Source organism: Hyla sarda, unplaced genomic scaffold (assembly GCF_029499605.1).
Source record: "Hyla sarda isolate aHylSar1 unplaced genomic scaffold, aHylSar1.hap1 scaffold_1654, whole genome shotgun sequence".
Taxonomy (NCBI): domain Eukaryota; kingdom Metazoa; phylum Chordata; class Amphibia; order Anura; family Hylidae; genus Hyla; species Hyla sarda.
The window spans coordinates 50,124-77,036 of record NW_026608293.1 but is presented as its reverse complement, the minus strand read 5'-3'; the positions used below and the strand labels follow the sequence as shown (position 1 = coordinate 77,036).

The 26,913-nt window shown below is 46.8% G+C and overlaps 9 non-coding genes and 5 pseudogenes across 9 annotated transcripts; all 14 read left to right on the top strand.

Moving 5' to 3' along the window:
• The first annotated feature begins 980 nt into the window (after window positions 1-980).
• Window positions 981-1,171, top strand: LOC130311691 (U2 spliceosomal RNA). The gene has a single exon (XR_008860009.1). It is a non-coding gene; the product is annotated as a U2 spliceosomal RNA (small nuclear RNA).
• Window positions 1,172-3,263: 2,092 nt separating this feature from the next.
• On the top strand, window positions 3,264-3,454 carry LOC130311674 (U2 spliceosomal RNA). Its single transcript, XR_008859991.1, has one exon. It is a non-coding gene; the product is annotated as a U2 spliceosomal RNA (small nuclear RNA).
• Window positions 3,455-5,534: 2,080 nt separating this feature from the next.
• On the top strand, window positions 5,535-5,725 carry LOC130311690 (U2 spliceosomal RNA). Its single transcript, XR_008860008.1, has one exon. It is a non-coding gene; the product is annotated as a U2 spliceosomal RNA (small nuclear RNA).
• A 2,090-nt stretch (window positions 5,726-7,815) lies between these two features.
• On the top strand, window positions 7,816-8,006 carry LOC130311689 (U2 spliceosomal RNA). Its single transcript, XR_008860006.1, has one exon. It is a non-coding gene; the product is annotated as a U2 spliceosomal RNA (small nuclear RNA).
• Window positions 8,007-10,094: 2,088 nt separating this feature from the next.
• LOC130311688 (U2 spliceosomal RNA) lies at window positions 10,095-10,285 on the top strand. The gene has a single exon (XR_008860005.1). It is a non-coding gene; the product is annotated as a U2 spliceosomal RNA (small nuclear RNA).
• A 2,085-nt stretch (window positions 10,286-12,370) lies between these two features.
• Window positions 12,371-12,561, top strand: LOC130311687 (U2 spliceosomal RNA). Its single transcript, XR_008860004.1, has one exon. It is a non-coding gene; the product is annotated as a U2 spliceosomal RNA (small nuclear RNA).
• A 2,079-nt stretch (window positions 12,562-14,640) lies between these two features.
• Window positions 14,641-14,800, top strand: LOC130311702 (U2 spliceosomal RNA; annotated as a pseudogene).
• Window positions 14,801-15,455: 655 nt separating this feature from the next.
• Window positions 15,456-15,669, top strand: LOC130311694 (U2 spliceosomal RNA; annotated as a pseudogene).
• A 2,093-nt stretch (window positions 15,670-17,762) lies between these two features.
• Window positions 17,763-17,953, top strand: LOC130311685 (U2 spliceosomal RNA). Its single transcript, XR_008860002.1, has one exon. It is a non-coding gene; the product is annotated as a U2 spliceosomal RNA (small nuclear RNA).
• A 2,079-nt stretch (window positions 17,954-20,032) lies between these two features.
• LOC130311683 (U2 spliceosomal RNA) lies at window positions 20,033-20,223 on the top strand. The gene has a single exon (XR_008860001.1). It is a non-coding gene; the product is annotated as a U2 spliceosomal RNA (small nuclear RNA).
• Window positions 20,224-22,306: 2,083 nt separating this feature from the next.
• Window positions 22,307-22,466, top strand: LOC130311701 (U2 spliceosomal RNA; annotated as a pseudogene).
• Window positions 22,467-23,121: 655 nt separating this feature from the next.
• Window positions 23,122-23,335, top strand: LOC130311693 (U2 spliceosomal RNA; annotated as a pseudogene).
• A 2,085-nt stretch (window positions 23,336-25,420) lies between these two features.
• On the top strand, window positions 25,421-25,580 carry LOC130311700 (U2 spliceosomal RNA; annotated as a pseudogene).
• A 693-nt stretch (window positions 25,581-26,273) lies between these two features.
• Window positions 26,274-26,460, top strand: LOC130311696 (U2 spliceosomal RNA). Its single transcript, XR_008860010.1, has one exon. It is a non-coding gene; the product is annotated as a U2 spliceosomal RNA (small nuclear RNA).
• Window positions 26,461-26,913: the final 453 nt, after the last annotated feature.

The following is a 26,913-nucleotide window of genomic DNA, read 5'->3' as shown; positions in this document are numbered from 1 at the left end:
AGTAAGAGGAAGAGAAGGGAAAAAAAGGTGGAAATGGGTTTAAAAGTGATTTCGGCGGAGAAATAAATATATATATATATATATATATATATATATATATATATATATGCGCACACACACACATAGATATAAACGTATTCTCCGTTGAGATATTGCAGCCGCTGCTGTGTCCAGGCCCAGGAGCCTTAGCACTGTGCTGTGATGTCACTCAATACCACTGACATCACTAGGTGTAAACAACATCTCTCCTTTGCTGTGTATGTGACTATGGAGCTGTTTGGTGATGTCGTCTATTACGGCCTTCATAGAAGCAACAGGAGATTGTTGCATCCATCTTGAACCCTCAGAACTACAGTGCTATGATGTCACTCACTTCCACAGGCCTTGCAGAGTGTAAACAACAACAACCCAGCTTTGTTGTGTATGTAACCATAGGGATTTGTGATGTCACCTAGAACCTTCACAGCAGCGACAGCTTTATGAGGAGCATCAGCACTGCTCTGCCTGAGCAGAACCATCACCGCCATAGGTTGTCAAATAACCCGGATTTAACCCACACAGGTAAGTCCAATGGGGTGCAGGCATGTCCTCTATGCTTACAGCTTCCCGTGGGTGTTGGTTTGATACCGTTTGGGGACAGCCAAGGAGGCATCTGCAGGCAACAAAGGTAGGTGTGTGCTTGTGTGTGTGTTTCCTATGCAGATCCTAAGCCCAGTGTCACATGCAAGTAGGAGGAGTAAGAAGGGTTCCTGGCAAATCCGGGTTATGGATTGCATTTAAAAAGGCCCTGTGGGAGTGCAATGGGCCCCTGTCTTGCTGCTTAGCAATAATGGTATGGGTTTAGGTTCTGCTGTGTGTACTGGTGGTTGACTGCCCCCCAGCCCAGAGTGTGCATGGAAAATTGTCTGGCAGCCTCCCTGACAGCAAGCAGTGATAGTGCCCATGAAGGGGACCTTGTTGGGCCCGCCCCTTTCACGGTTATCGCTTCTCGGCCTTTTGGCTAAGATCAAGTGTAGTATCTGTTCTTATCAGTTTAATATCTGATACGTCCCCTATCTGGGGACCATATATTAAATGGATTTTTGAGAACGGGGGCCGATTTCGAAGCTTGCTTCCGTCGCCCTATGCATTGACCCGATATGGCAGTATCTTCGGGTACAGTGCACCACCCCCTTACAGGGTTAAAAAGAAAGATTCCTACTTTCATTGCTACCTGCTTGCTGGCTAGCCAGCTAGCCAGCCCTGTGGGCCTTGCTGCTGCTGCAGCCAAAAAACAAAAGGTGGTGCTGCTGCTGCTTCTGCTGCTTCTGCTTCTGCTTGTGTCTGGCCCCTGTTGGAGCGTACAGGCACAGGACTTCTGCTGCTGCTGACTAAATGGCCTCCTTAATTGGATCATTTGAGTAGCCAGCACACCTGTGCAGGTAGGGCATGACATGATAGGCAGCTGCCTTGATAGCGGGTGGGTGCTGAATGTTCCTAATTGACAAAATAAGATTAATGCTTATGAAGAAATATAAAATCTCATCCCTTCCCCAATATCGCGCCACACCCCTACCCCTTAATTCCCTGGTTGAACTTGATGGACATATGTCTTTTTTCGACCGTACTAACTATGTAACTATGTAACATAACATGGGGGGGGGGGTCTCCTGGCTGTTCACACAGGTGTGTCATTGCTGTACATTGACCATGCATTGCTTCTGTGGTATTGCAAAGGCAAAGACAAATGCTTCCAGCCATCCATTGCACTAATGGATTGGTCATCAGCTGGCTGTCTATGTCCCGCATCAATATAGACCAAAGTACAGAGGGTTAGGCTATGCTATTGTGCACCTACCTGATGCATCAGAAGGTGCGAGGCCCTTGCTAAATTCTGTGCACAGACTTTGAGATCTATGCTTTAGACTGTATCTAAACCTGCTCCAACATGGACTGACATTCTGGCCTACTTTCAGCCGATGCGACTTGTCTGTCGCTGAACAGTCGCTTTTTATGTATTCAGCACCTATGTATAATGTTGTAAAAATGCTCTAGAAGCTAAAGTCGCAGAAATGTCACACATATTTGGCCTGCAACTTTCTGTGCGACAAATTCAGACAGGAAAAATCAGTATAAATCCTTAGAAAATTATCCCCCAGTGTCTCCATCTGCTGGCGGTATTGAATAAGCATTGCTGCACTGATGGGGTATGCATTAGACGAAAAAAAAGAAGAAAAAGAAGAATAATACGCCCAGAAAAGAGGCGAAAAGGAGAAAAACGTAAAAAAACGTGAAAAAAAAGTAAGAGGAAGAGAAGGGAAAAAAAGGTGGAAATGGGTTTAAAAGTGATTTCGGCGGAGAAATATATATATATATATATATATATATATATATATATATATATATATATATGCGCACACACACACATAGATATAAACGTATTCTCCGTTGAGATATTGCAGCCGCTGCTGTGTCCAGGCCCAGGAGCCTTAGCACTGTGCTGTGATGTCACTCAATACCACTGACATCACTAGGTGTAAACAACATCTCTCCTTTGCTGTGTATGTGACTATGGAGCTGTTTGGTGATGCCGTCTATTACGGCCTTCATAGAAGCAACAGGAGATTGTTGCATCCATCTTGAACCCTCAGAACTACAGTGCTATGATGTCACTCACTTCCACAGGCCTTGCAGAGTGTAAACAACAACAACCCAGCTTTGTTGTGTATGTAACCATAGGGATTTGTGATGTCACCTAGAACCTTCACAGCAGCGACAGCTTTATGAGGAGCATCAGCACTGCTCTGCCTGAGCAGAACCATCACCGCCATAGGTTGTCAAATAACCCGGATTTAACCCACACAGGTAAGTCCAATGGGGTGCAGGCATGTCCTCTATGCTTACAGCTTCCCGTGGGTGTTGGTTTGATACCGTTTGGGGACAGCCAAGGAGGCATCTGCAGGCAACAAAGGTAGGTGTGTGCTTGTGTGTGTGTTTCCTATGCAGATCCTAAGCCCAGTGTCACATGCAAGTAGGAGGAGTAAGAAGGGTTCCTGGCAAATCCGGGTTATGGATTGCATTTAAAAAGGCCCCGTGGGAGTGCAATGGGCCCCTGTCTTGCTGCTTAGCAATAATGGTATGGGTTTAGGTTCTGCTGTGTGTACTGGTGGTTGACTGCCCCCCAGCCCAGAGTGTGCATGGAAAATTGTCTGGCAGCCTCCCTGACAGCAAGCAGTGATAGTGCCCATGAAGGGGACCTTGTTGGGCCCGCCCCTTTCACGGTTATCGCTTCTCGGCCTTTTGGCTAAGATCAAGTGTAGTATCTGTTCTTATCAGTTTAATATCTGATACGTCCCCTATCTGGGGACCATATATTAAATGAATTTTTGAGAACGGGGGCCGATTTCGAAGCTTGCTTCCGTCGCCCTATGCATTGACCCGATATGGCAGTATCTTCGGGTACAGTGCACCACCCCCTTACAGGGTTAAAAAGAAAGATTCCTACTTTCATTGCTACCTGCTTGCTGGCTAGCCAGCTAGCCAGCCCTGTGGGCCTTGCTGCTGCTGCAGCCAAAAAACAAAAGGTGGTGCTGCTGCTGCTTCTGCTGCTTCTGCTTCTGCTTGTGTCTGGCCCCTGTTGGAGCGTCCAGGCACAGGACTTCTGCTGCTGCTGACTAAATGGCCTCCTTAATTGGATCATTTGAGTAGCCAGCACACCTGTGCAGGTAGGGCATGACATGATAGGCAGCTGCCTTGATAGCGGGTGGGTGCTGAATGTTCCTAATTGACAAAATAAGATTAATGCTTATGAAGAAATATAAAATCTCATCCCTTCCCCAATATATCGCGCCACACCCCTACCCCTTAATTCCCTGGTTGAACTTGATGGACATATGTCTTTTTTCGACCGTACTAACTATGTAACTATGTAACATAACATGGGGGGGGGGGTCTCCTGGCTGTTCACACAGGTGTGTCATTGCTGTACATTGACCATGCATTGCTTCTGTGGTATTGCAAAGGCAAAGACAAATGCTTCCAGCCATCCATTGCACTAATGGATTGGTCATCAGCTGGCTGTCTATGTCCCGCATCAATATAGACCAAAGTACAGAGGGTTAGGCTATGCTATTGTGCACCTACCTGATGCATCAGAAGGTGCGAGGCCCTTGCTAAATTCTGTGCACAGACTTTGAGATCTATGCTTTAGACTGTATCTAAACCTGCTCCAACATGGACTGACATTCTGGCCTACTTTCAGCCGATGCGACTTGTCTGTCGCTGAACAGTCGCTTTTTATGTATTCAGCACCTATGTATAATGTTGTAAAAATGCTCTAGAAGCTAAAGTCGCAGAAATGTCACACATATTTGGCCTGCAACTTTCTGTGCGACAAATTCAGACAGGAAAAATCAGTATAAATCCTTAGAAAATTATCCCCCAGTGTCTCCATCTGCTGGCGGTATTGAATAAGCATTGCTGCACTGATGGGGTATGCATTAGACGAAAAAAAAGAAGAAAAAGAAGAATAATACGCCCAGAAAAGAGGCGAAAAGGAGAAAAACGTAAAAAAACGTGAAAAAAAAGTAAGAGGAAGAGAAGGGAAAAAAAGGTGGAAATGGGTTTAAAAGTGATTTCGGCGGAGAAATATATATATATATATATATATATATATATATATATGCGCACACACACACATAGATATAAACGTATTCTCCGTTGAGATATTGCAGCCGCTGCTGTGTCCAGGCCCAGGAGCCTTAGCACTGTGCTGTGATGTCACTCAATACCACTGACATCACTAGGTGTAAACAACATCTCTCCTTTGCTGTGTATGTGACTATGGAGCTGTTTGGTGATGTCGTCTATTACGGCCTTCATAGAAGCAACAGGAGATTGTTGCATCCATCTTGAACCCTCAGAACTACAGTGCTATGATGTCACTCACTTCCACAGGCCTTGCAGAGTGTAAACAACAACAACCCAGCTTTGTTGTGTATGTAACCATAGGGATTTGTGATGTCACCTAGAACCTTCACAGCAGCGACAGCTTTATGAGGAGCATCAGCACTGCTCTGCCTGAGCAGAACCATCACCGCCATAGGTTGTCAAATAACCCGGATTTAACCCACACAGGTAAGTCCAATGGGGTGCAGGCATGTCCTCTATGCTTACAGCTTCCCGTGGGTGTTGGTTTGATACCGTTTGGGGACAGCCAAGGAGGCATCTGCAGGCAACAAAGGTAGGTGTGTGCTTGTGTGTGTGTTTCCTATGCAGATCCTAAGCCCAGTGTCACACATGCAAGTAGGAGGAGTAAGAAGGGTTCCTGGCAAATCCGGGTTATGGATTGCATTTAAAAAGGCCCCGTGGGAGTGCAATGGGCCCCTGTCTTGCTGCTTAGCAATAATGGTATGGGTTTAGGTTCTGCTGTGTGTACTGGTGGTTGACTGCCCCCCAGCCCAGAGTGTGCATGGAAAATTGTCTGGCAGCCTCCCTGACAGCAAGCTGATAGTGCCCATGAAGGGGACCTTGTTGGGCCCGCCCCTTTCACGGTTATCGCTTCTCGGCCTTTTGGCTAAGATCAAGTGTAGTATCTGTTCTTATCAGTTTAATATCTGATACGTCCCCTATCTGGGGACCATATATTAAATGGATTTTTGAGAACGGGGGCCGATTTCGAAGCTTGCTTCCGTCGCCCTATGCATTGACCCGATATGGCAGTATCTTCGGGTACAGTGCACCACCCCCTTACAGGGTTAAAAAGAAAGATTCCTACTTTCATTGCTACCTGCTTGCTGGCTAGCCAGCTAGCCAGCCCTGTGGGCCTTGCTGCTGCTGCAGCCAAAAAACAAAAGGTGGTGCTGCTGCTGCTTCTGCTGCTTCTGCTTCTGCTTGTGTCTGGCCCCTGTTGGAGCGTCCAGGCACAGGACTTCTGCTGCTGCTGACTAAATGGCCTCCTTAATTGGATCATTTGAGTAGCCAGCACACCTGTGCAGGTAGGGCATGACATGATAGGCAGCTGCCTTGATAGCGGGTGGGTGCTGAATGTTCCTAATTGACAAAATAAGATTAATGCTTATGAAGAAATATAAAATCTCATCCCTTCCCCAATATCGCGCCACACCCCTACCCCTTAATTCCCTGGTTGAACTTGATGGACATATGTCTTTTTTCGACCGTACTAACTATGTAACTATGTAACATAACATGGGGGGGGGGGTCTCCTGGCTGTTCACACAGGTGTGTCATTGCTGTACATTGACCATGCATTGCTTCTGTGGTATTGCAAAGGCAAAGACAAATGCTTCCAGCCATCCATTGCACTAATGGATTGGTCATCAGCTGGCTGTCTATGTCCCGCATCAATATAGACCAAAGTACAGAGGGTTAGGCTATGCTATTGTGCACCTACCTGATGCATCAGAAGGTGCGAGGCCCTTGCTAAATTCTGTGCACAGACTTTGAGATCTATGCTTTAGACTGTATCTAAACCTGCTCCAACATGGACTGACATTCTGGCCTACTTTCAGCCGATGCGACTTGTCTGTCGCTGAACAGTCGCTTTTTATGTATTCAGCACCTATGTATAATGTTGTAAAAATGCTCTAGAAGCTAAAGTCGCAGAAATGTCACACATATTTGGCCTGCAACTTTCTGTGCGACAAATTCAGACAGGAAAAATCAGTATAAATCCTTAGAAAATTATCCCCCAGTGTCTCCATCTGCTGGCGGTATTGAATAAGCATTGCTGCACTGATGGGGTATGCATTAGACGAAAAAAAAGAAGAAAAAGAAGAATAATACGCCCAGAAAAGAGGCGAAAAGGAGAAAAACGTAAAAAAACGTGAAAAAAAAGTAAGAGGAAGAGAAGGGAAAAAAAGGTGGAAATGGGTTTAAAAGTGATTTCGGCGGAGAAATAAATATATATATATATATATATATATATATATATATATATATATATGCGCACACACACACATAGATATAAACGTATTCTCCGTTGAGATATTGCAGCCGCTGCTGTGTCCAGGCCCAGGAGCCTTAGCACTGTGCTGTGATGTCACTCAATACCACTGACATCACTAGGTGTAAACAACATCTCTCCTTTGCTGTGTATGTGACTATGGAGCTGTTTGGTGATGTCGTCTATTACGGCCTTCATAGAAGCAACAGGAGATTGTTGCATCCATCTTGAACCCTCAGAACTACAGTGCTATGATGTCACTCACTTCCACAGGCCTTGCAGAGTGTAAACAACAACAACCCAGCTTTGTTGTGTATGTAACCATAGGGATTTGTGATGTCACCTAGAACCTTCACAGCAGCGACAGCTTTATGAGGAGCATCAGCACTGCTCTGCCTGAGCAGAACCATCACCGCCATAGGTTGTCAAATAACCCGGATTTAACCCACACAGGTAAGTCCAATGGGGTGCAGGCATGTCCTCTATGCTTACAGCTTCCCGTGGGTGTTGGTTTGATACCGTTTGGGGACAGCCAAGGAGGCATCTGCAGGCAACAAAGGTAGGTGTGTGCTTGTGTGTGTGTTTCCTATGCAGATCCTAAGCCCAGTGTCACATGCAAGTAGGAGGAGTAAGAAGGGTTCCTGGCAAATCCGGGTTATGGATTGCATTTAAAAAGGCCCTGTGGGAGTGCAATGGGCCCCTGTCTTGCTGCTTAGCAATAATGGTATGGGTTTAGGTTCTGCTGTGTGTACTGGTGGTTGACTGCCCCCCAGCCCAGAGTGTGCATGGAAAATTGTCTGGCAGCCTCCCTGACAGCAAGCAGTGATAGTGCCCATGAAGGGGACCTTGTTGGGCCCGCCCCTTTCACGGTTATCGCTTCTCGGCCTTTTGGCTAAGATCAAGTGTAGTATCTGTTCTTATCAGTTTAATATCTGATACGTCCCCTATCTGGGGACCATATATTAAATGGATTTTTGAGAACGGGGGCCGATTTCGAAGCTTGCTTCCGTCGCCCTATGCATTGACCCGATATGGCAGTATCTTCGGGTACAGTGCACCACCCCCTTACAGGGTTAAAAAGAAAGATTCCTACTTTCATTGCTACCTGCTTGCTGGCTAGCCAGCTAGCCAGCCCTGTGGGCCTTGCTGCTGCTGCAGCCAAAAAACAAAAGGTGGTGCTGCTGCTGCTTCTGCTGCTTCTGCTTCTGCTTGTGTCTGGCCCCTGTTGGAGCGTCCAGGCACAGGACTTCTGCTGCTGCTGACTAAATGGCCTCCTTAATTGGATCATTTGAGTAGCCAGCACACCTGTGCAGGTAGGGCATGACATGATAGGCAGCTGCCTTGATAGCGGGTGGGTGCTGAATGTTCCTAATTGACAAAATAAGATTAATGCTTATGAAGAAATATAAAATCTCATCCCTTCCCCAATATCGCGCCACACCCCTACCCCTTAATTCCCTGGTTGAACTTGATGGACATATGTCTTTTTTCGACCGTACTAACTATGTAACTATGTAACATAACATGGGGGGGGGGGTCTCCTGGCTGTTCACACAGGTGTGTCATTGCTGTACATTGACCATGCATTGCTTCTGTGGTATTGCAAAGGCAAAGACAAATGCTTCCAGCCATCCATTGCACTAATGGATTGGTCATCAGCTGGCTGTCTATGTCCCGCATCAATATAGACCAAAGTACAGAGGGTTAGGCTATGCTATTGTGCACCTACCTGATGCATCAGAAGGTGCGAGGCCCTTGCTAAATTCTGTGCACAGACTTTGAGATCTATGCTTTAGACTGTATCTAAACCTGCTCCAACATGGACTGACATTCTGGCCTACTTTCAGCCGATGCGACTTGTCTGTCGCTGAACAGTCGCTTTTTATGTATTCAGCACCTATGTATAATGTTGTAAAAATGCTCTAGAAGCTAAAGTCGCAGAAATGTCACACATATTTGGCCTGCAACTTTCTGTGCGACAAATTCAGACAGGAAAAATCAGTATAAATCCTTAGAAAATTATCCCCCAGTGTCTCCATCTGCTGGCGGTATTGAATAAGCATTGCTGCACTGATGGGGTATGCATTAGACGAAAAAAAAGAAGAAAAAGAAGAATAATACGCCCAGAAAAGAGGCGAAAAGGAGAAAAACGTAAAAAAACGTGAAAAAAAAGTAAGAGGAAGAGAAGGGAAAAAAAGGTGGAAATGGGTTTAAAAGTGATTTCGGCGGAGAAATATATATATATATATATATATATATATATATATATATATATATATGCGCACACACACACATAGATATAAACGTATTCTCCGTTGAGATATTGCAGCCGCTGCTGTGTCCAGGCCCAGGAGCCTTAGCACTGTGCTGTGATGTCACTCAATACCACTGACATCACTAGGTGTAAACAACATCTCTCCTTTGCTGTGTATGTGACTATGGAGCTGTTTGGTGATGTCGTCTATTACGGCCTTCATAGAAGCAACAGGAGATTGTTGCATCCATCTTGAACCCTCAGAACTACAGTGCTATGATGTCACTCACTTCCACAGGCCTTGCAGAGTGTAAACAACAACAACCCAGCTTTGTTGTGTATGTAACCATAGGGATTTGTGATGTCACCTAGAACCTTCACAGCAGCGACAGCTTTATGAGGAGCATCAGCACTGCTCTGCCTGAGCAGAACCATCACCGCCATAGGTTGTCAAATAACCCGGATTTAACCCACACAGGTAAGTCCAATGGGGTGCAGGCATGTCCTCTATGCTTACAGCTTCCCGTGGGTGTTGGTTTGATACCGTTTGGGGACAGCCAAGGAGGCATCTGCAGGCAACAAAGGTAGGTGTGTGCTTGTGTGTGTGTTTCCTATGCAGATCCTAAGCCCAGTGTCACATGCAAGTAGGAGGAGTAAGAAGGGTTCCTGGCAAATCCGGGTTATGGATTGCATTTAAAAAGGCCCCGTGGGAGTGCAATGGGCCCCTGTCTTGCTGCTTAGCAATAATGGTATGGGTTTAGGTTCTGCTGTGTGTACTGGTGGTTGACTGCCCCCCAGCCCAGAGTGTGCATGGAAAATTGTCTGGCAGCCTCCCTGACAGCAAGCAGTGATAGTGCCCATGAAGGGGACCTTGTTGGGCCCGCCCCTTTCACGGTTATCGCTTCTCGGCCTTTTGGCTAAGATCAAGTGTAGTATCTGTTCTTATCAGTTTAATATCTGATACGTCCCCTATCTGGGGACCATATATTAAATGGATTTTTGAGAACGGGGGCCGATTTCGAAGCTTGCTTCCGTCGCCCTATGCATTGACCCGATATGGCAGTATCTTCGGGTACAGTGCACCACCCCCTTACAGGGTTAAAAAGAAAGATTCCTACTTTCATTGCTACCTGCTTGCTGGCTAGCCAGCTAGCCAGCCCTGTGGGCCTTGCTGCTGCTGCAGCCAAAAAACAAAAGGTGGTGCTGCTGCTGCTTCTGCTGCTTCTGCTTCTGCTTGTGTCTGGCCCCTGTTGGAGCGTCCAGGCACAGGACTTCTGCTGCTGCTGACTAAATGGCCTCCTTAATTGGATCATTTGAGTAGCCAGCACACCTGTGCAGGTAGGGCATGACATGATAGGCAGCTGCCTTGATAGCGGGTGGGTGCTGAATGTTCCTAATTGACAAAATAAGATTAATGCTTATGAAGAAATATAAAATCTCATCCCTTCCCCAATATCGCGCCACACCCCTACCCCTTAATTCCCTGGTTGAACTTGATGGACATATGTCTTTTTTCGACCGTACTAACTATGTAACTATGTAACATAACATGGGGGGGGGGGGGGTCTCCTGGCTGTTCACACAGGTGTGTCATTGCTGTACATTGACCATGCATTGCTTCTGTGGTATTGCAAAGGCAAAGACAAATGCTTCCAGACATCCATTGCACTAATGGATTGGTCATCAGCTGGCTGTCTATGTCCCGCATCAATATAGACCAAAGTACAGAGGGTTAGGCTATGCTATTGTGCACCTACCTGATGCATCAGAAGGTGCGAGGCCCTTGCTAAATTCTGTGCACAGACTTTGAGATCTATGCTTTAGACTGTATCTAAACCTGCTCCAACATGGACTGACATTCTGGCCTACTTTCAGCCGATGCGACTTGTCTGTCGCTGAACAGTCGCTTTTTATGTATTCAGCACCTATGTATAATGTTGTAAAAATGCTCTAGAAGCTAAAGTCGCAGAAATGTCACACATATTTGGCCTGCAACTTTCTGTGCGACAAATTCAGACAGGAAAAATCAGTATAAATCCTTAGAAAATTATCCCCCAGTGTCTCCATCTGCTGGCGGTATTGAATAAGCATTGCTGCACTGATGGGGTATGCATTAGACGAAAAAAAAGAAGAAAAAGAAGAATAATACGCCCAGAAAAGAGGCGAAAAGGAGAAAAACGTAAAAAAACGTGAAAAAAAAGTAAGAGGAAGAGAAGGGAAAAAAAGGTGGAAATGGGTTTAAAAGTGATTTCGGCGGAGAAATATATATATATATATATATATATATATATATATATATATGCGCACACACACACATAGATATAAACGTATTCTCCGTTGAGATATTGCAGCCGCTGCTGTGTCCAGGCCCAGGAGCCTTAGCACTGTGCTGTGATGTCACTCAATACCACTGACATCACTAGGTGTAAACAACATCTCTCCTTTGCTGTGTATGTGACTATGGAGCTGTTTGGTGATGTCGTCTATTACGGCCTTCATAGAAGCAACAGGAGATTGTTGCATCCATCTTGAACCCTCAGAACTACAGTGCTATGATGTCACTCACTTCCACAGGCCTTGCAGAGTGTAAACAACAACAACCCAGCTTTGTTGTGTATGTAACCATAGGGATTTGTGATGTCACCTAGAACCTTCACAGCAGCGACAGCTTTATGAGGAGCATCAGCACTGCTCTGCCTGAGCAGAACCATCACCGCCATAGGTTGTCAAATAACCCGGATTTAACCCACACAGGTAAGTCCAATGGGGTGCAGGCATGTCCTCTATGCTTACAGCTTCCCGTGGGTGTTGGTTTGATACCGTTTGGGGACAGCCAAGGAGGCATCTGCAGGCAACAAAGGTAGGTGTGTGCTTGTGTGTGTGTTTCCTATGCAGATCCTAAGCCCAGTGTCACATGCAAGTAGGAGGAGTAAGAAGGGTTCCTGGCAAATCCGGGTTATGGATTGCATTTAAAAAGGCCCCGTGGGAGTGCAATGGGCCCCTGTCTTGCTGCTTAGCAATAATGGTATGGGTTTAGGTTCTGCTGTGTGTACTGGTGGTTGACTGCCCCCCAGCCCAGAGTGTGCATGGAAAATTGTCTGGCAGCCTCCCTGACAGCAAGCAGTGATAGTGCCCATGAAGGGGACCTTGTTGGGCCCGCCCCTTTCACGGTTATCGCTTCTCGGCCTTTTGGCTAAGATCAAGTGTAGTATCTGTTCTTATCAGTTTAATATCTGATACGTCCCCTATCTGGGGACCATATATTAAATGGATTTTTGAGAACGGGGGCCGATTTCGAAGCTTGCTTCCGTCGCCCTATGCATTGACCCGATATGGCAGTATCTTCGGGTACAGTGCACCACCCCCTTACAGGGTTAAAAAGAAAGATTCCTACTTTCATTGCTACCTGCTTGCTGGCTAGCCAGCTAGCCAGCCCTGTGGGCCTTGCTGCTGCTGCAGCCAAAAAACAAAAGGTGGTGCTGCTGCTGCTTCTGCTGCTTCTGCTTCTGCTTGTGTCTGGCCCCTGTTGGAGCGTCCAGGCACAGGACTTCTGCTGCTGCTGACTAAATGGCCTCCTTAATTGGATCATTTGAGTAGCCAGCACACCTGTGCAGGTAGGGCATGACATGATAGGCAGCTGCCTTGATAGCGGGTGGGTGCTGAATGTTCCTAATTGACAAAATAAGATTAATGCTTATGAAGAAATATAAAATCTCATCCCTTCCCCAATATCGCGCCACACCCCTACCCCTTAATTCCCTGGTTGAACTTGATGGACATATGTCTTTTTTCGACCGTACTAACTATGTAACTATGTAACATAACATGGGGGGGGGGGTCTCCTGGCTGTTCACACAGGTGTGTCATTGCTGTACATTGACCATGCATTGCTTCTGTGGTATTGCAAAGGCAAAGACAAATGCTTCCAGCCATCCATTGCACTAATGGATTGGTCATCAGCTGGCTGTCTATGTCCCGCATCAATATAGACCAAAGTACAGAGGGTTAGGCTATGCTATTGTGCACCTACCTGATGCATCAGAAGGTGCGAGGCCCTTGCTAAATTCTGTGCACAGACTTTGAGATCTATGCTTTAGACTGTATCTAAACCTGCTCCAACATGGACTGACATTCTGGCCTACTTTCAGCCGATGCGACTTGTCTGTCGCTGAACAGTCGCTTTTTATGTATTCAGCACCTATGTATAATGTTGTAAAAATGCTCTAGAAGCTAAAGTCGCAGAAATGTCACACATATTTGGCCTGCAACTTTCTGTGCGACAAATTCAGACAGGAAAAATCAGTATAAATCCTTAGAAAATTATCCCCCAGTGTCTCCATCTGCTGGCGGTATTGAATAAGCATTGCTGCACTGATGGGGTATGCATTAGACGAAAAAAAAGAAGAAAAAGAAGAATAATACGCCCAGAAAAGAGGCGAAAAGGAGAAAAACGTAAAAAAACGTGAAAAAAAGTAAGAGGAAGAGAAGGGAAAAAAAGGTGGAAATGGGTTTAAAAGTGATTTCGGCGGAGAAATATATATATATATATATATATATATATATATATATATGCGCACACACACACATAGATATAAACGTATTCTCCGTTGAGATATTGCAGCCGCTGCTGTGTCCAGGCCCAGGAGCCTTAGCACTGTGCTGTGATGTCACTCAATACCACTGACATCACTAGGTGTAAACAACATCTCTCCTTTGCTGTGTATGTGACTATGGAGCTGTTTGGTGATGTCGTCTATTACGGCCTTCATAGAAGCAACAGGAGATTGTTGCATCCATCTTGAACCCTCAGAACTACAGTGCTATGATGTCACTCACTTCCACAGGCCTTGCAGAGTGTAAACAACAACAACCCAGCTTTGTTGTGTATGTAACCATAGGGATTTGTGATGTCACCTAGAACCTTCACAGCAGCGACAGCTTTATGAGGAGCATCAGCACTGCTCTGCCTGAGCAGAACCATCACCGCCATAGGTTGTCAAATAACCCGGATTTAACCCACACAGGTAAGTCCAATGGGGTGCAGGCATGTCCTCTATGCTTACAGCTTCCCGTGGGTGTTGGTTTGATACCGTTTGGGGACAGCCAAGGAGGCATCTGCAGGCAACAAAGGTAGGTGTGTGCTTGTGTGTGTGTTTCCTATGCAGATCCTAAGCCCAGTGTCACATGCAAGTAGGAGGAGTAAGAAGGGTTCCTGGCAAATCCGGGTTATGGATTGCATTTAAAAAGGCCCCGTGGGAGTGCAATGGGCCCCTGTCTTGCTGCTTAGCAATAATGGTATGGGTTTAGGTTCTGCTGTGTGTACTGGTGGTTGACTGCCCCCCAGCCCAGAGTGTGCATGGAAAATTGTCTGGCAGCCTCCCTGACAGCAAGCAGTGATAGTGCCCATGAAGGGGACCTTGTTGGGCCCGCCCCTTTCACGGTTATCGCTTCTCGGCCTTTTGGCTAAGATCAAGTGTAGTATCTGTTCTTATCAGTTTTCATGCTGGTGGGGATGGGTGCTGCATGGAGGATGCAGGTGTACCAGGGCTTTCCGGGGCTGGTTCTGAGGAATCAGCTCGACGGCTGCCCCGATGTGACCTGTTCCCTCCGGGTCTCGCCATGAGGCTGAGAGGGTCTAGAGCCGAGGTACTTTTGTGCCTCGGGGAGTGGTGACCCCGAGGTGCCGAAACTCACTGGGAGAATAGGCTCACTGAGTTGAAGCACGGGCACCATAATCTCTTCACCTTGTGGCACTCACCTCTTGATTCCCGGCCTTCTGGCTAGGATCAGAGAATTTTTTATAGATCCGGCCGGATGTCCGGGCAGTATATCTGCACACATTCACTTATTTATTTCTTTTTTGTCTCACTGTGTCACTTTTTGCGTGTTGTGTGTTCACAGGATTTGTCAGGATGCGGTAGCCCTTCTGGGTGTCCCTCCTGGCGGTCTAGGGGAGGTGTGTGTGGCCATTAGGTTCCGCACCTCCCTGCAAACACCCCGGGTACTCCTGCTTTGGCAGGGTACCTACCGTAATCGGCTCTGCGGGCAGATACCTTGGCCAACGCCAAGGGGGATGCCGGGAGCATTTGTGGTCCCCTAGTAGCTTCGGCGAAAAGGGACATCGAACCTGGAACCTCGCAGGTACCTTTTGGTCCGGAGGTGAAGGGTAAGGTTTGTTGGGGGGCCTCTCTCCTATCGGAGAAGGGCTTGCGATAGACCGCATCCTTTGTGCACGTTTTTTTAGTGTAACACGTTTGCACTTTTTCTTGCACTTTGGGTGAATCGAAAGCACGTTCCTCGGCTTTAGAAAAAAAAAAAATCTGTTCTTATCAGTTTAATATCTGATACGTCCCCTATCTGGGGACCATATATTAAATGGATTTTTGAGAACGGGGGCCGATTTCGAAGCTTGCTTCCGTCGCCCTATGCATTGACCCGATATGGCAGTATCTTCGGGTACAGTGCACCACCCCCTTACAGGGTTAAAAAGAAAGATTCCTACTTTCATTGCTACCTGCTTGCTGGCTAGCCAGCTAGCCAGCCCTGTGGGCCTTGCTGCTGCTGCAGCCAAAAAACAAAAGGTGGTGCTGCTGCTGCTTCTGCTGCTTCTGCTTCTGCTTGTGTCTGGCCCCTGTTGGAGCGTCCAGGCACAGGACTTCTGCTGCTGCTGACTAAATGGCCTCCTTAATTGGATCATTTGAGTAGCCAGCACACCTGTGCAGGTAGGGCATGACATGATAGGCAGCTGCCTTGATAGCGGGTGGGTGCTGAATGTTCCTAATTGACAAAATAAGATTAATGCTTATGAAGAAATATAAAATCTCATCCCTTCCCCAATATCGCGCCACACCCCTACCCCTTAATTCCCTGGTTGAACTTGATGGACATATGTCTTTTTTCGACCGTACTAACTATGTAACTATGTAACATAACATGGGGGGGGGGGGTCTCCTGGCTGTTCACACAGGTGTGTCATTGCTGTACATTGACCATGCATTGCTTCTGTGGTATTGCAAAGGCAAAGACAAATGCTTCCAGCCATCCATTGCACTAATGGATTGGTCATCAGCTGGCTGTCTATGTCCCGCATCAATATAGACCAAAGTACAGAGGGTTAGGCTATGCTATTGTGCACCTACCTGATGCATCAGAAGGTGCGAGGCCCTTGCTAAATTCTGTGCACAGACTTTGAGATCTATGCTTTAGACTGTATCTAAACCTGCTCCAACATGGACTGACATTCTGGCCTACTTTCAGCCGATGCGACTTGTCTGTCGCTGAACAGTCGCTTTTTATGTATTCAGCACCTATGTATAATGTTGTAAAAATGCTCTAGAAGCTAAAGTCGCAGAAATGTCACACATATTTGGCCTGCAACTTTCTGTGCGACAAATTCAGACAGGAAAAATCTGTATAAATCCTTAGAAAATTATCCCCCAGTGTCTCCATCTGCTGGCGGTATTGAATAAGCATTGCTGCACTGATGGGGTATGCATTAGACGAAAAAAAAGAAGAAAAAGAAGAATAATACGCCCAGAAAAGAGGCGAAAAGGAGAAAAACGTAAAAAAACGTGAAAAAAAAGTAAGAGGAAGAGAAGGGAAAAAAAGGTGGAAATGGGTTTAAAAGTGATTTCGGCGGAGAAATATATATATATATATATATATATATATATATATATATATATATATATATGCGCACACACACACATAGATATAAACGTATTCTCCGTTGAGATATTGCAGCCGCTGCTGTGTCCAGGCCCAGGAGCCTTAGCACTGTGCTGTGATGTCACTCAATACCACTGACATCACTAGGTGTAAACAACATCTCTCCTTTGCTGTGTATGTGACTATGGAGCTGTTTGGTGATGTCGTCTATTACGGCCTTCATAGAAGCAACAGGAGATTGTTGCATCCATCTTGAACCCTCAGAACTACAGTGCTATGATGTCACTCACTTCCACAGGCCTTGCAGAGTGTAAACAACAACAACCCAGCTTTGTTGTGTATGTAACCATAGGGATTTGTGATGTCACCTAGAACCTTCACAGCAGCGACAGCTTTATGAGGAGCATCAGCACTGCTCTGCCTGAGCAGAACCATCACCGCCATAGGTTGTCAAATAACCCGGATTTAACCCACACAGGTAAGTCCAATGGGGTGCAGGCATGTCCTCTATGCTTACAGCTTCCCGTGGGTGTTGGTTTGATACCGTTTGGGGACAGCCAAGGAGGCATCTGCAGGCAACAAAGGTAGGTGTGTGCTTGTGTGTGTGTTTCCTATGCAGATCCTAAGCCCAGTGTCACATGCAAGTAGGAGGAGTAAGAAGGGTTCCTGGCAAATCCGGGTTATGGATTGCATTTAAAAAGGCCCCGTGGGAGTGCAATGGGCCCCTGTCTTGCTGCTTAGCAATAATGGTATGGGTTTAGGTTCTGCTGTGTGTACTGGTGGTTGACTGCCCCCCAGCCCAGAGTGTGCATGGAAAATTGTCTGGCAGCCTCCCTGACAGCAAGCAGTGATGGTTCCCATGAAGGGGACCTTGTTGGGCCCGCCCCTTTCACGGTTATCGCTTCTCGGCCTTTTGGCTAAGATCAAGTGTAGTATCTGTTCTTATCAGTTTAATATCTGATACGTCCCCTATCTGGGGACCATATATTAAATGGATTTTTGAGAACGGGGGCCGATTTCGAAGCTTGCTTCCGTCGCCCTATGCATTGACCCGATATGGCAGTATCTTCGGGTACAGTGCACCACCCCCTTACAGGGTTAAAAAGAAAGATTCCTACTTTCATTGCTACCTGCTTGCTGGCTAGCCAGCTAGCCAGCCCTGTGGGCCTTGCTGCTGCTGCAGCCAAAAAACAAAAGGTGGTGCTGCTGCTGCTTCTGCTGCTTCTGCTTCTGCTTGTGTCTGGCCCCTGTTGGAGCGTCCAGGCACAGGACTTCTGCTGCTGCTGACTAAATGGCCTCCTTAATTGGATCATTTGAGTAGCCAGCACACCTGTGCAGGTAGGGCATGACATGATAGGCAGCTGCCTTGATAGCGGGTGGGTGCTGAATGTTCCTAATTGACAAAATAAGATTAATGCTTATGAAGAAATATAAAATCTCATCCCTTCCCCAATATCGCGCCACACCCCTACCCCTTAATTCCCTGGTTGAACTTGATGGACATATGTCTTTTTTCGACCGTACTAACTATGTAACTATGTAACATAACATGGGGGGGGGGGTCTCCTGGCTGTTCACACAGGTGTGTCATTGCTGTACATTGACCATGCATTGCTTCTGTGGTATTGCAAAGGCAAAGACAAATGCTTCCAGCCATCCATTGCACTAATGGATTGGTCATCAGCTGGCTGTCTATGTCCCGCATCAATATAGACCAAAGTACAGAGGGTTAGGCTATGCTATTGTGCACCTACCTGATGCATCAGAAGGTGCGAGGCCCTTGCTAAATTCTGTGCACAGACTTTGAGATCTATGCTTTAGACTGTATCTAAACCTGCTCCAACATGGACTGACATTCTGGCCTACTTTCAGCCGATGCGACTTGTCTGTCGCTGAACAGTCGCTTTTTATGTATTCAGCACCTATGTATAATGTTGTAAAAATGCTCTAGAAGCTAAAGTCGCAGAAATGTCACACATATTTGGCCTGCAACTTTCTGTGCGACAAATTCAGACAGGAAAAATCAGTATAAATCCTTAGAAAATTATCCCCCAGTGTCTCCATCTGCTGGCGGTATTGAATAAGCATTGCTGCACTGATGGGGTATGCATTAGACGAAAAAAAAGAAGAAAAAGAAGAATAATACGCCCAGAAAAGAGGCGAAAAGGAGAAAAACGTAAAAAAACGTGAAAAAAAGTAAGAGGAAGAGAAGGGAAAAAAAGGTGGAAATGGGTTTAAAAGTGATTTCGGCGGAGAAATATATATATATATATATATATATATATATATATATATGCGCACACACACACATAGATATAAACGTATTCTCCGTTGAGATATTGCAGCCGCTGCTGTGTCCAGGCCCAGGAGCCTTAGCACTGTGCTGTGATGTCACTCAATACCACTGACATCACTAGGTGTAAACAACATCTCTCCTTTGCTGTGTATGTGACTATGGAGCTGTTTGGTGATGTCGTCTATTACGGCCTTCATAGAAGCAACAGGAGATTGTTGCATCCATCTTGAACCCTCAGAACTACAGTGCTATGATGTCACTCACTTCCACAGGCCTTGCAGAGTGTAAACAACAACAACCCAGCTTTGTTGTGTATGTAACCATAGGGATTTGTGATGTCACCTAGAACCTTCACAGCAGCGACAGCTTTATGAGGAGCATCAGCACTGCTCTGCCTGAGCAGAACCATCACCGCCATAGGTTGTCAAATAACCCGGATTTAACCCACACAGGTAAGTCCAATGGGGTGCAGGCATGTCCTCTATGCTTACAGCTTCCCGTGGGTGTTGGTTTGATACCGTTTGGGGACAGCCAAGGAGGCATCTGCAGGCAACAAAGGTAGGTGTGTGCTTGTGTGTGTGTTTCCTATGCAGATCCTAAGCCCAGTGTCACATGCAAGTAGGAGGAGTAAGAAGGGTTCCTGGCAAATCCGGGTTATGGATTGCATTTAAAAAGGCCCCGTGGGAGTGCAATGGGCCCCTGTCTTGCTGCTTAGCAATAATGGTATGGGTTTAGGTTCTGCTGTGTGTACTGGTGGTTGACTGCCCCCCAGCCCAGAGTGTGCATGGAAAATTGTCTGGCAGCCTCCCTGACAGCAAGCAGTGATAGTGCCCATGAAGGGGACCTTGTTGGGCCCGCCCCTTTCACGGTTATCGCTTCTCGGCCTTTTGGCTAAGATCAAGTGTAGTATCTGTTCTTATCAGTTTAATATCTGATACGTCCCCTATCTGGGGACCATATATTAAATGGATTTTTGAGAACGGGGGCCGATTTCGAAGCTTGCTTCCGTCGCCCTATGCATTGACCCGATATGGCAGTATCTTCGGGTACAGTGCACCACCCCCTTACAGGGTTAAAAAGAAAGATTCCTACTTTCATTGCTACCTGCTTGCTGGCTAGCCAGCTAGCCAGCCCTGTGGGCCTTGCTGCTGCTGCAGCCAAAAAACAAAAGGTGGTGCTGCTGCTGCTTCTGCTGCTTCTGCTTCTGCTTGTGTCTGGCCCCTGTTGGAGCGTCCAGGCACAGGACTTCTGCTGCTGCTGACTAAATGGCCTCCTTAATTGGATCATTTGAGTAGCCAGCACACCTGTGCAGGTAGGGCATGACATGATAGGCAGCTGCCTTGATAGCGGGTGGGTGCTGAATGTTCCTAATTGACAAAATAAGATTAATGCTTATGAAGAAATATAAAATCTCATCCCTTCCCCAATATCGCGCCACACCCCTACCCCTTAATTCCCTGGTTGAACTTGATGGACATATGTCTTTTTTCGACCGTACTAACTATGTAACTATGTAACATAACATGGGGGGGGGGGTCTCCTGGCTGTTCACACAGGTGTGTCATTGCTGTACATTGACCATGCATTGCTTCTGTGGTATTGCAAAGGCAAAGACAAATGCTTCCAGCCATCCATTGCACTAATGGATTGGTCATCAGCTGGCTGTCTATGTCCCGCATCAATATAGACCAAAGTACAGAGGGTTAGGCTATGCTATTGTGCACCTACCTGATGCATCAGAAGGTGCGAGGCCCTTGCTAAATTCTGTGCACAGACTTTGAGATCTATGCTTTAGACTGTATCTAAACCTGCTCCAACATGGACTGACATTCTGGCCTACTTTCAGCCGATGCGACTTGTCTGTCGCTGAACAGTCGCTTTTTATGTATTCAGCACCTATGTATAATGTTGTAAAAATGCTCTAGAAGCTAAAGTCGCAGAAATGTCACACATATTTGGCCTGCAACTTTCTGTGCGACAAATTCAGACAGGAAAAATCAGTATAAATCCTTAGAAAATTATCCCCCAGTGTCTCCATCTGCTGGCGGTATTGAATAAGCATTGCTGCACTGATGGGGTATGCATTAGACGAAAAAAAAGAAGAAAAAGAAGAATAATACGCCCAGAAAAGAGGCGAAAAGGAGAAAAACGTAAAAAAACGTGAAAAAAAGTAAGAGGAAGAGAAGGGAAAAAAAGGTGGAAATGGGTTTAAAAGTGATTTCGGCGGAGAAATATATATATATATATATATATATATATATATATATATATATGCGCACACACACACATAGATATAAACGTATTCTCCGTTGAGATATTGCAGCCGCTGCTGTGTCCAGGCCCAGGAGCCTTAGCACTGTGCTGTGATGTCACTCAATACCACTGACATCACTAGGTGTAAACAACATCTCTCCTTTGCTGTGTATGTGACTATGGAGCTGTTTGGTGATGTCGTCTATTACGGCCTTCATAGAAGCAACAGGAGATTGTTGCATCCATCTTGAACCCTCAGAACTACAGTGCTATGATGTCACTCACTTCCACAGGCCTTGCAGAGTGTAAACAACAACAACCCAGCTTTGTTGTGTATGTAACCATAGGGATTTGTGATGTCACCTAGAACCTTCACAGCAGCGACAGCTTTATGAGGAGCATCAGCACTGCTCTGCCTGAGCAGAACCATCACCGCCATAGGTTGTCAAATAACCCGGATTTAACCCACACAGGTAAGTCCAATGGGGTGCAGGCATGTCCTCTATGCTTACAGCTTCCCGTGGGTGTTGGTTTGATACCGTTTGGGGACAGCCAAGGAGGCATCTGCAGGCAACAAAGGTAGGTGTGTGCTTGTGTGTGTGTTTCCTATGCAGATCCTAAGCCCAGTGTCACATGCAAGTAGGAGGAGTAAGAAGGGTTCCTGGCAAATCCGGGTTATGGATTGCATTTAAAAAGGCCCCGTGGGAGTGCAATGGGCCCCTGTCTTGCTGCTTAGCAATAATGGTATGGGTTTAGGTTCTGCTGTGTGTACTGGTGGTTGACTGCCCCCCAGCCCAGAGTGTGCATGGAAAATTGTCTGGCAGCCTCCCTGACAGCAAGCAGTGATAGTGCCCATGAAGGGGACCTTGTTGGGCCCGCCCCTTTCACGGTTATCGCTTCTCGGCCTTTTGGCTAAGATCAAGTGTAGTATCTGTTCTTATCAGTTTTCATGCTGGTGGGGATGGGTGCTGCATGGAGGATGCAGGTGTACCAGGGCTTTCCGGGGCTGGTTCTGAGGAATCAGCTCGACGGCTGCCCCGATGTGACCTGTTCCCTCCGGGTCTCGCCATGAGGCTGAGAGGGTCTAGAGCCGAGGTACTTTTGTGCCTCGGGGAGTGGTGACCCCGAGGTGCCGAAACTCACTGGGAGAATAGGCTCACTGAGTTGAAGCACGGGCACCATAATCTCTTCACCTTGTGGCACTCACCTCTTGATTCCCGGCCTTCTGGCTAGGATCAGAGAATTTTTTATAGATCCGGCCGGATGTCCGGGCAGTATATCTGCACACATTCACTTATTTATTTCTTTTTTGTCTCACTGTGTCACTTTTTGCGTGTTGTGTGTTCACAGGATTTGTCAGGATGCGGTAGCCCTTCTGGGTGTCCCTCCTGGCGGTCTAGGGGAGGTGTGTGTGGCCATTAGGTTCCGCACCTCCCTGCAAACACCCCGGGTACTCCTGCTTTGGCAGGGTACCTACCGTAATCGGCTCTGCGGGCAGATACCTTGGCCAACGCCAAGGGGGATGCCGGGAGCATTTGTGGTCCCCTAGTAGCTTCGGCGAAAAGGGACATCGAACCTGGAACCTCGCAGGTACCTTTTGGTCCGGAGGTGAAGGGTAAGGTTTGTTGGGGGGCCTCTCTCCTATCGGAGAAGGGCTTGCGATAGACCGCATCCTTTGTGCACGTTTTTTTAGTGTAACACGTTTGCACTTTTTCTTGCACTTTGGGTGAATCGAAAGCACGTTCCTCGGCTTTAGAAAAAAAAAAAATCTGTTCTTATCAGTTTAATATCTGATACGTCCCCTATCTGGGGACCATATATTAAATGGATTTTTGAGAACGGGGGCCGATTTCGAAGCTTGCTTCCGTCGCCCTATGCATTGACCCGATATGGCAGTATCTTCGGGTACAGTGCACCACCCCCTTACAGGGTTAAAAAGAAAGATTCCTACTTTCATTGCTACCTGCTTGCTGGCTAGCCAGCTAGCCAGCCCTGTGGGCCTTGCTGCTGCTGCAGCCAAAAAACAAAAGGTGGTGCTGCTGCTGCTTCTGCTGCTTCTGCTTCTGCTTGTGTCTGGCCCCTGTTGGAGCGTCCAGGCACAGGACTTCTGCTGCTGCTGACTAAATGGCCTCCTTAATTGGATCATTTGAGTAGCCAGCACACCTGTGCAGGTAGGGCATGACATGATAGGCAGCTGCCTTGATAGCGGGTGGGTGCTGAATGTTCCTAATTGACAAAATAAGATTAATGCTTATGAAGAAATATAAAATCTCATCCCTTCCCCAATATCGCGCCACACCCCTACCCCTTAATTCCCTGGTTGAACTTGATGGACATATGTCTTTTTTCGACCGTACTAACTATGTAACTATGTAACATAACATGGGGGGGGGGGGTCTCCTGGCTGTTCACACAGGTGTGTCATTGCTGTACATTGACCATGCATTGCTTCTGTGGTATTGCAAAGGCAAAGACAAATGCTTCCAGCCATCCATTGCACTAATGGATTGGTCATCAGCTGGCTGTCTATGTCCCGCATCAATATAGACCAAAGTACAGAGGGTTAGGCTATGCTATTGTGCACCTACCTGATGCATCAGAAGGTGCGAGGCCCTTGCTAAATTCTGTGCACAGACTTTGAGATCTATGCTTTAGACTGTATCTAAACCTGCTCCAACATGGACTGACATTCTGGCCTACTTTCAGCCGATGCGACTTGTCTGTCGCTGAACAGTCGCTTTTTATGTATTCAGCACCTATGTATAATGTTGTAAAAATGCTCTAGAAGCTAAAGTCGCAGAAATGTCACACATATTTGGCCTGCAACTTTCTGTGCGACAAATTCAGACAGGAAAAATCAGTATAAATCCTTAGAAAATTATCCCCCAGTGTCTCCATCTGCTGGCGGTATTGAATAAGCATTGCTGCACTGATGGGGTATGCATTAGACGAAAAAAAAGAAGAAAAAGAAGAATAATACGCCCAGAAAAGAGGCGAAAAGGAGAAAAACGTAAAAAAACGTGAAAAAAAAGTAAGAGGAAGAGAAGGGAAAAAAAGGTGGAAATGGGTTTAAAAGTGATTTCGGCGGAGAAATATATATATATATATATATATATATATATATATATATATATGCGCACACACACACATAGATATAAACGTATTCTCCGTTGAGATATTGCAGCCGCTGCTGTGTCCAGGCCCAGGAGCCTTAGCACTGTGCTGTGATGTCACTCAATACCACTGACATCACTAGGTGTAAACAACATCTCTCCTTTGCTGTGTATGTGACTATGGAGCTGTTTGGTGATGTCGTCTATTACGGCCTTCATAGAAGCAACAGGAGATTGTTGCATCCATCTTGAACCCTCAGAACTACAGTGCTATGATGTCACTCACTTCCACAGGCCTTGCAGAGTGTAAACAACAACAACCCAGCTTTGTTGTGTATGTAACCATAGGGATTTGTGATGTCACCTAGAACCTTCACAGCAGCGACAGCTTTATGAGGAGCATCAGCACTGCTCTGCCTGAGCAGAACCATCACCGCCATAGGTTGTCAAATAACCCGGATTTAACCCACACAGGTAAGTCCAATGGGGTGCAGGCATGTCCTCTATGCTTACAGCTTCCCGTGGGTGTTGGTTTGATACCGTTTGGGGACAGCCAAGGAGGCATCTGCAGGCAACAAAGGTAGGTGTGTGCTTGTGTGTGTGTTTCCTATGCAGATCCTAAGCCCAGTGTCACATGCAAGTAGGAGGAGTAAGAAGGGTTCCTGGCAAATCCGGGTTATGGATTGCATTTAAAAAGGCCCCGTGGGAGTGCAATGGGCCCCTGTCTTGCTGCTTAGCAATAATGGTATGGGTTTAGGTTCTGCTGTGTGTACTGGTGGTTGACTGCCCCCCAGCCCAGAGTGTGCATGGAAAATTGTCTGGCAGCCTCCCTGACAGCAAGCAGTGATGGTTCCCATGAAGGGGACCTTGTTGGGCCCGCCCCTTTCACGGTTATCGCTTCTCGGCCTTTTGGCTAAGATCAAGTGTAGTATCTGTTCTTATCAGTTTTCATGCTGGTGGGGATGGGTGCTGCATGGAGGATGCAGGTGTACCAGGGCTTTCCGGGGCTGGTTCTGAGGAATCAGCTCGACGGCTGCCCCGATGTGACCTGTTCCCTCCGGGTCTCGCCATGAGGCTGAGAGGGTCTAGAGCCGAGGTACTTTTGTGCCTCGGGGAGTGGTGACCCCGAGGTGCCGAAACTCACTGGGAGAATAGACTCACTGAGTTGAAGCACGGGCACCATAATCTCTTCACCTTGTGGCACTCACCTCTTGATTCCCGGCCTTCTGGCTAGGATCAGAGAAATTTTTATAGATCCGGCCGGATGTCCGGGCAGTATATCTGCACACATTCACTTATTTATTTCTTTTTTGTCTCACTGTGTCACTTTTTGCGTGTTGTGTGTTCACAGGATTGGTCAGGATGCGGTAGCCCTTCTGGGTGTCCCTCCTGGCGGTCTAGGGGAGGTGTGTGTGGCCATTAGGTTCCGCACCTCCCTGCAAACACCCCGGGTACTCCTGCTTTGGCAGGGTACCTACCGTAATCGGCTCTGCGGGCAGATACCTTGGCTAACGCCAAGGGGGATGCCGGGAGCATTTGTGGTCCCCTAGTAGCTTCGGCGAAAAGGGACATCGAACCTGGAACCTCGCAGGTACCTTTTGGTCCGGAGGCGAAGGGTAAGGTTTGTTGGGGGGCCTCTCTCCTATCGGAGAAGGGCTTGCGATAGACCGCATCCTTTGTGCACGTTTTTTTAGTGTAACACGTTTGCACTTTTTCTTGCACTTTGGGTGAATCGAAAGCACGTTCCTCGGCTTTAGATAAAAAAAAAAAAAAAAAAAAATCTGTTCTTATCAGTTTAATATCTGATACGTCCCCTATCTGGGGACCATATATTAAATGGATTTTTGAGAACGGGGGCCGATTTCGAAGCTTGCTTCCGTCGCCCTATGCATTGACCCGATATGGCAGTATCTTCGGGTACAGTGCACCACCCCCTTACAGGGTTAAAAAGAAAGATTCCTACTTTCATTGCTACCTGCTTGCTGGCTAGCCAGCTAGCCAGCCCTGTGGGCCTTGCTGCTGCTGCAGCCAAAAAACAAAAGGTGGTGCTGCTGCTGCTTCTGCTGCTTCTGCTTCTGCTTGTGTCTGGCCCCTGTTGGAGCGTCCAGGCACAGGACTTCTGCTGCTGCTGACTAAATGGCCTCCTTAATTGGATCATTTGAGTAGCCAGCACACCTGTGCAGGTAGGGCATGACATGATAGGCAGCTGCCTTGATAGCGGGTGGGTGCTGAATGTTCCTAATTGACAAAATAAGATTAATGCTTATGAAGAAATATAAAATCTCATCCCTTCCCCAATATCGCGCCACACCCCTACCCCTTAATTCCCTGGTTGAACTTGATGGACATATGTCTTTTTTCGACCGTACTAACTATGTAACTATGT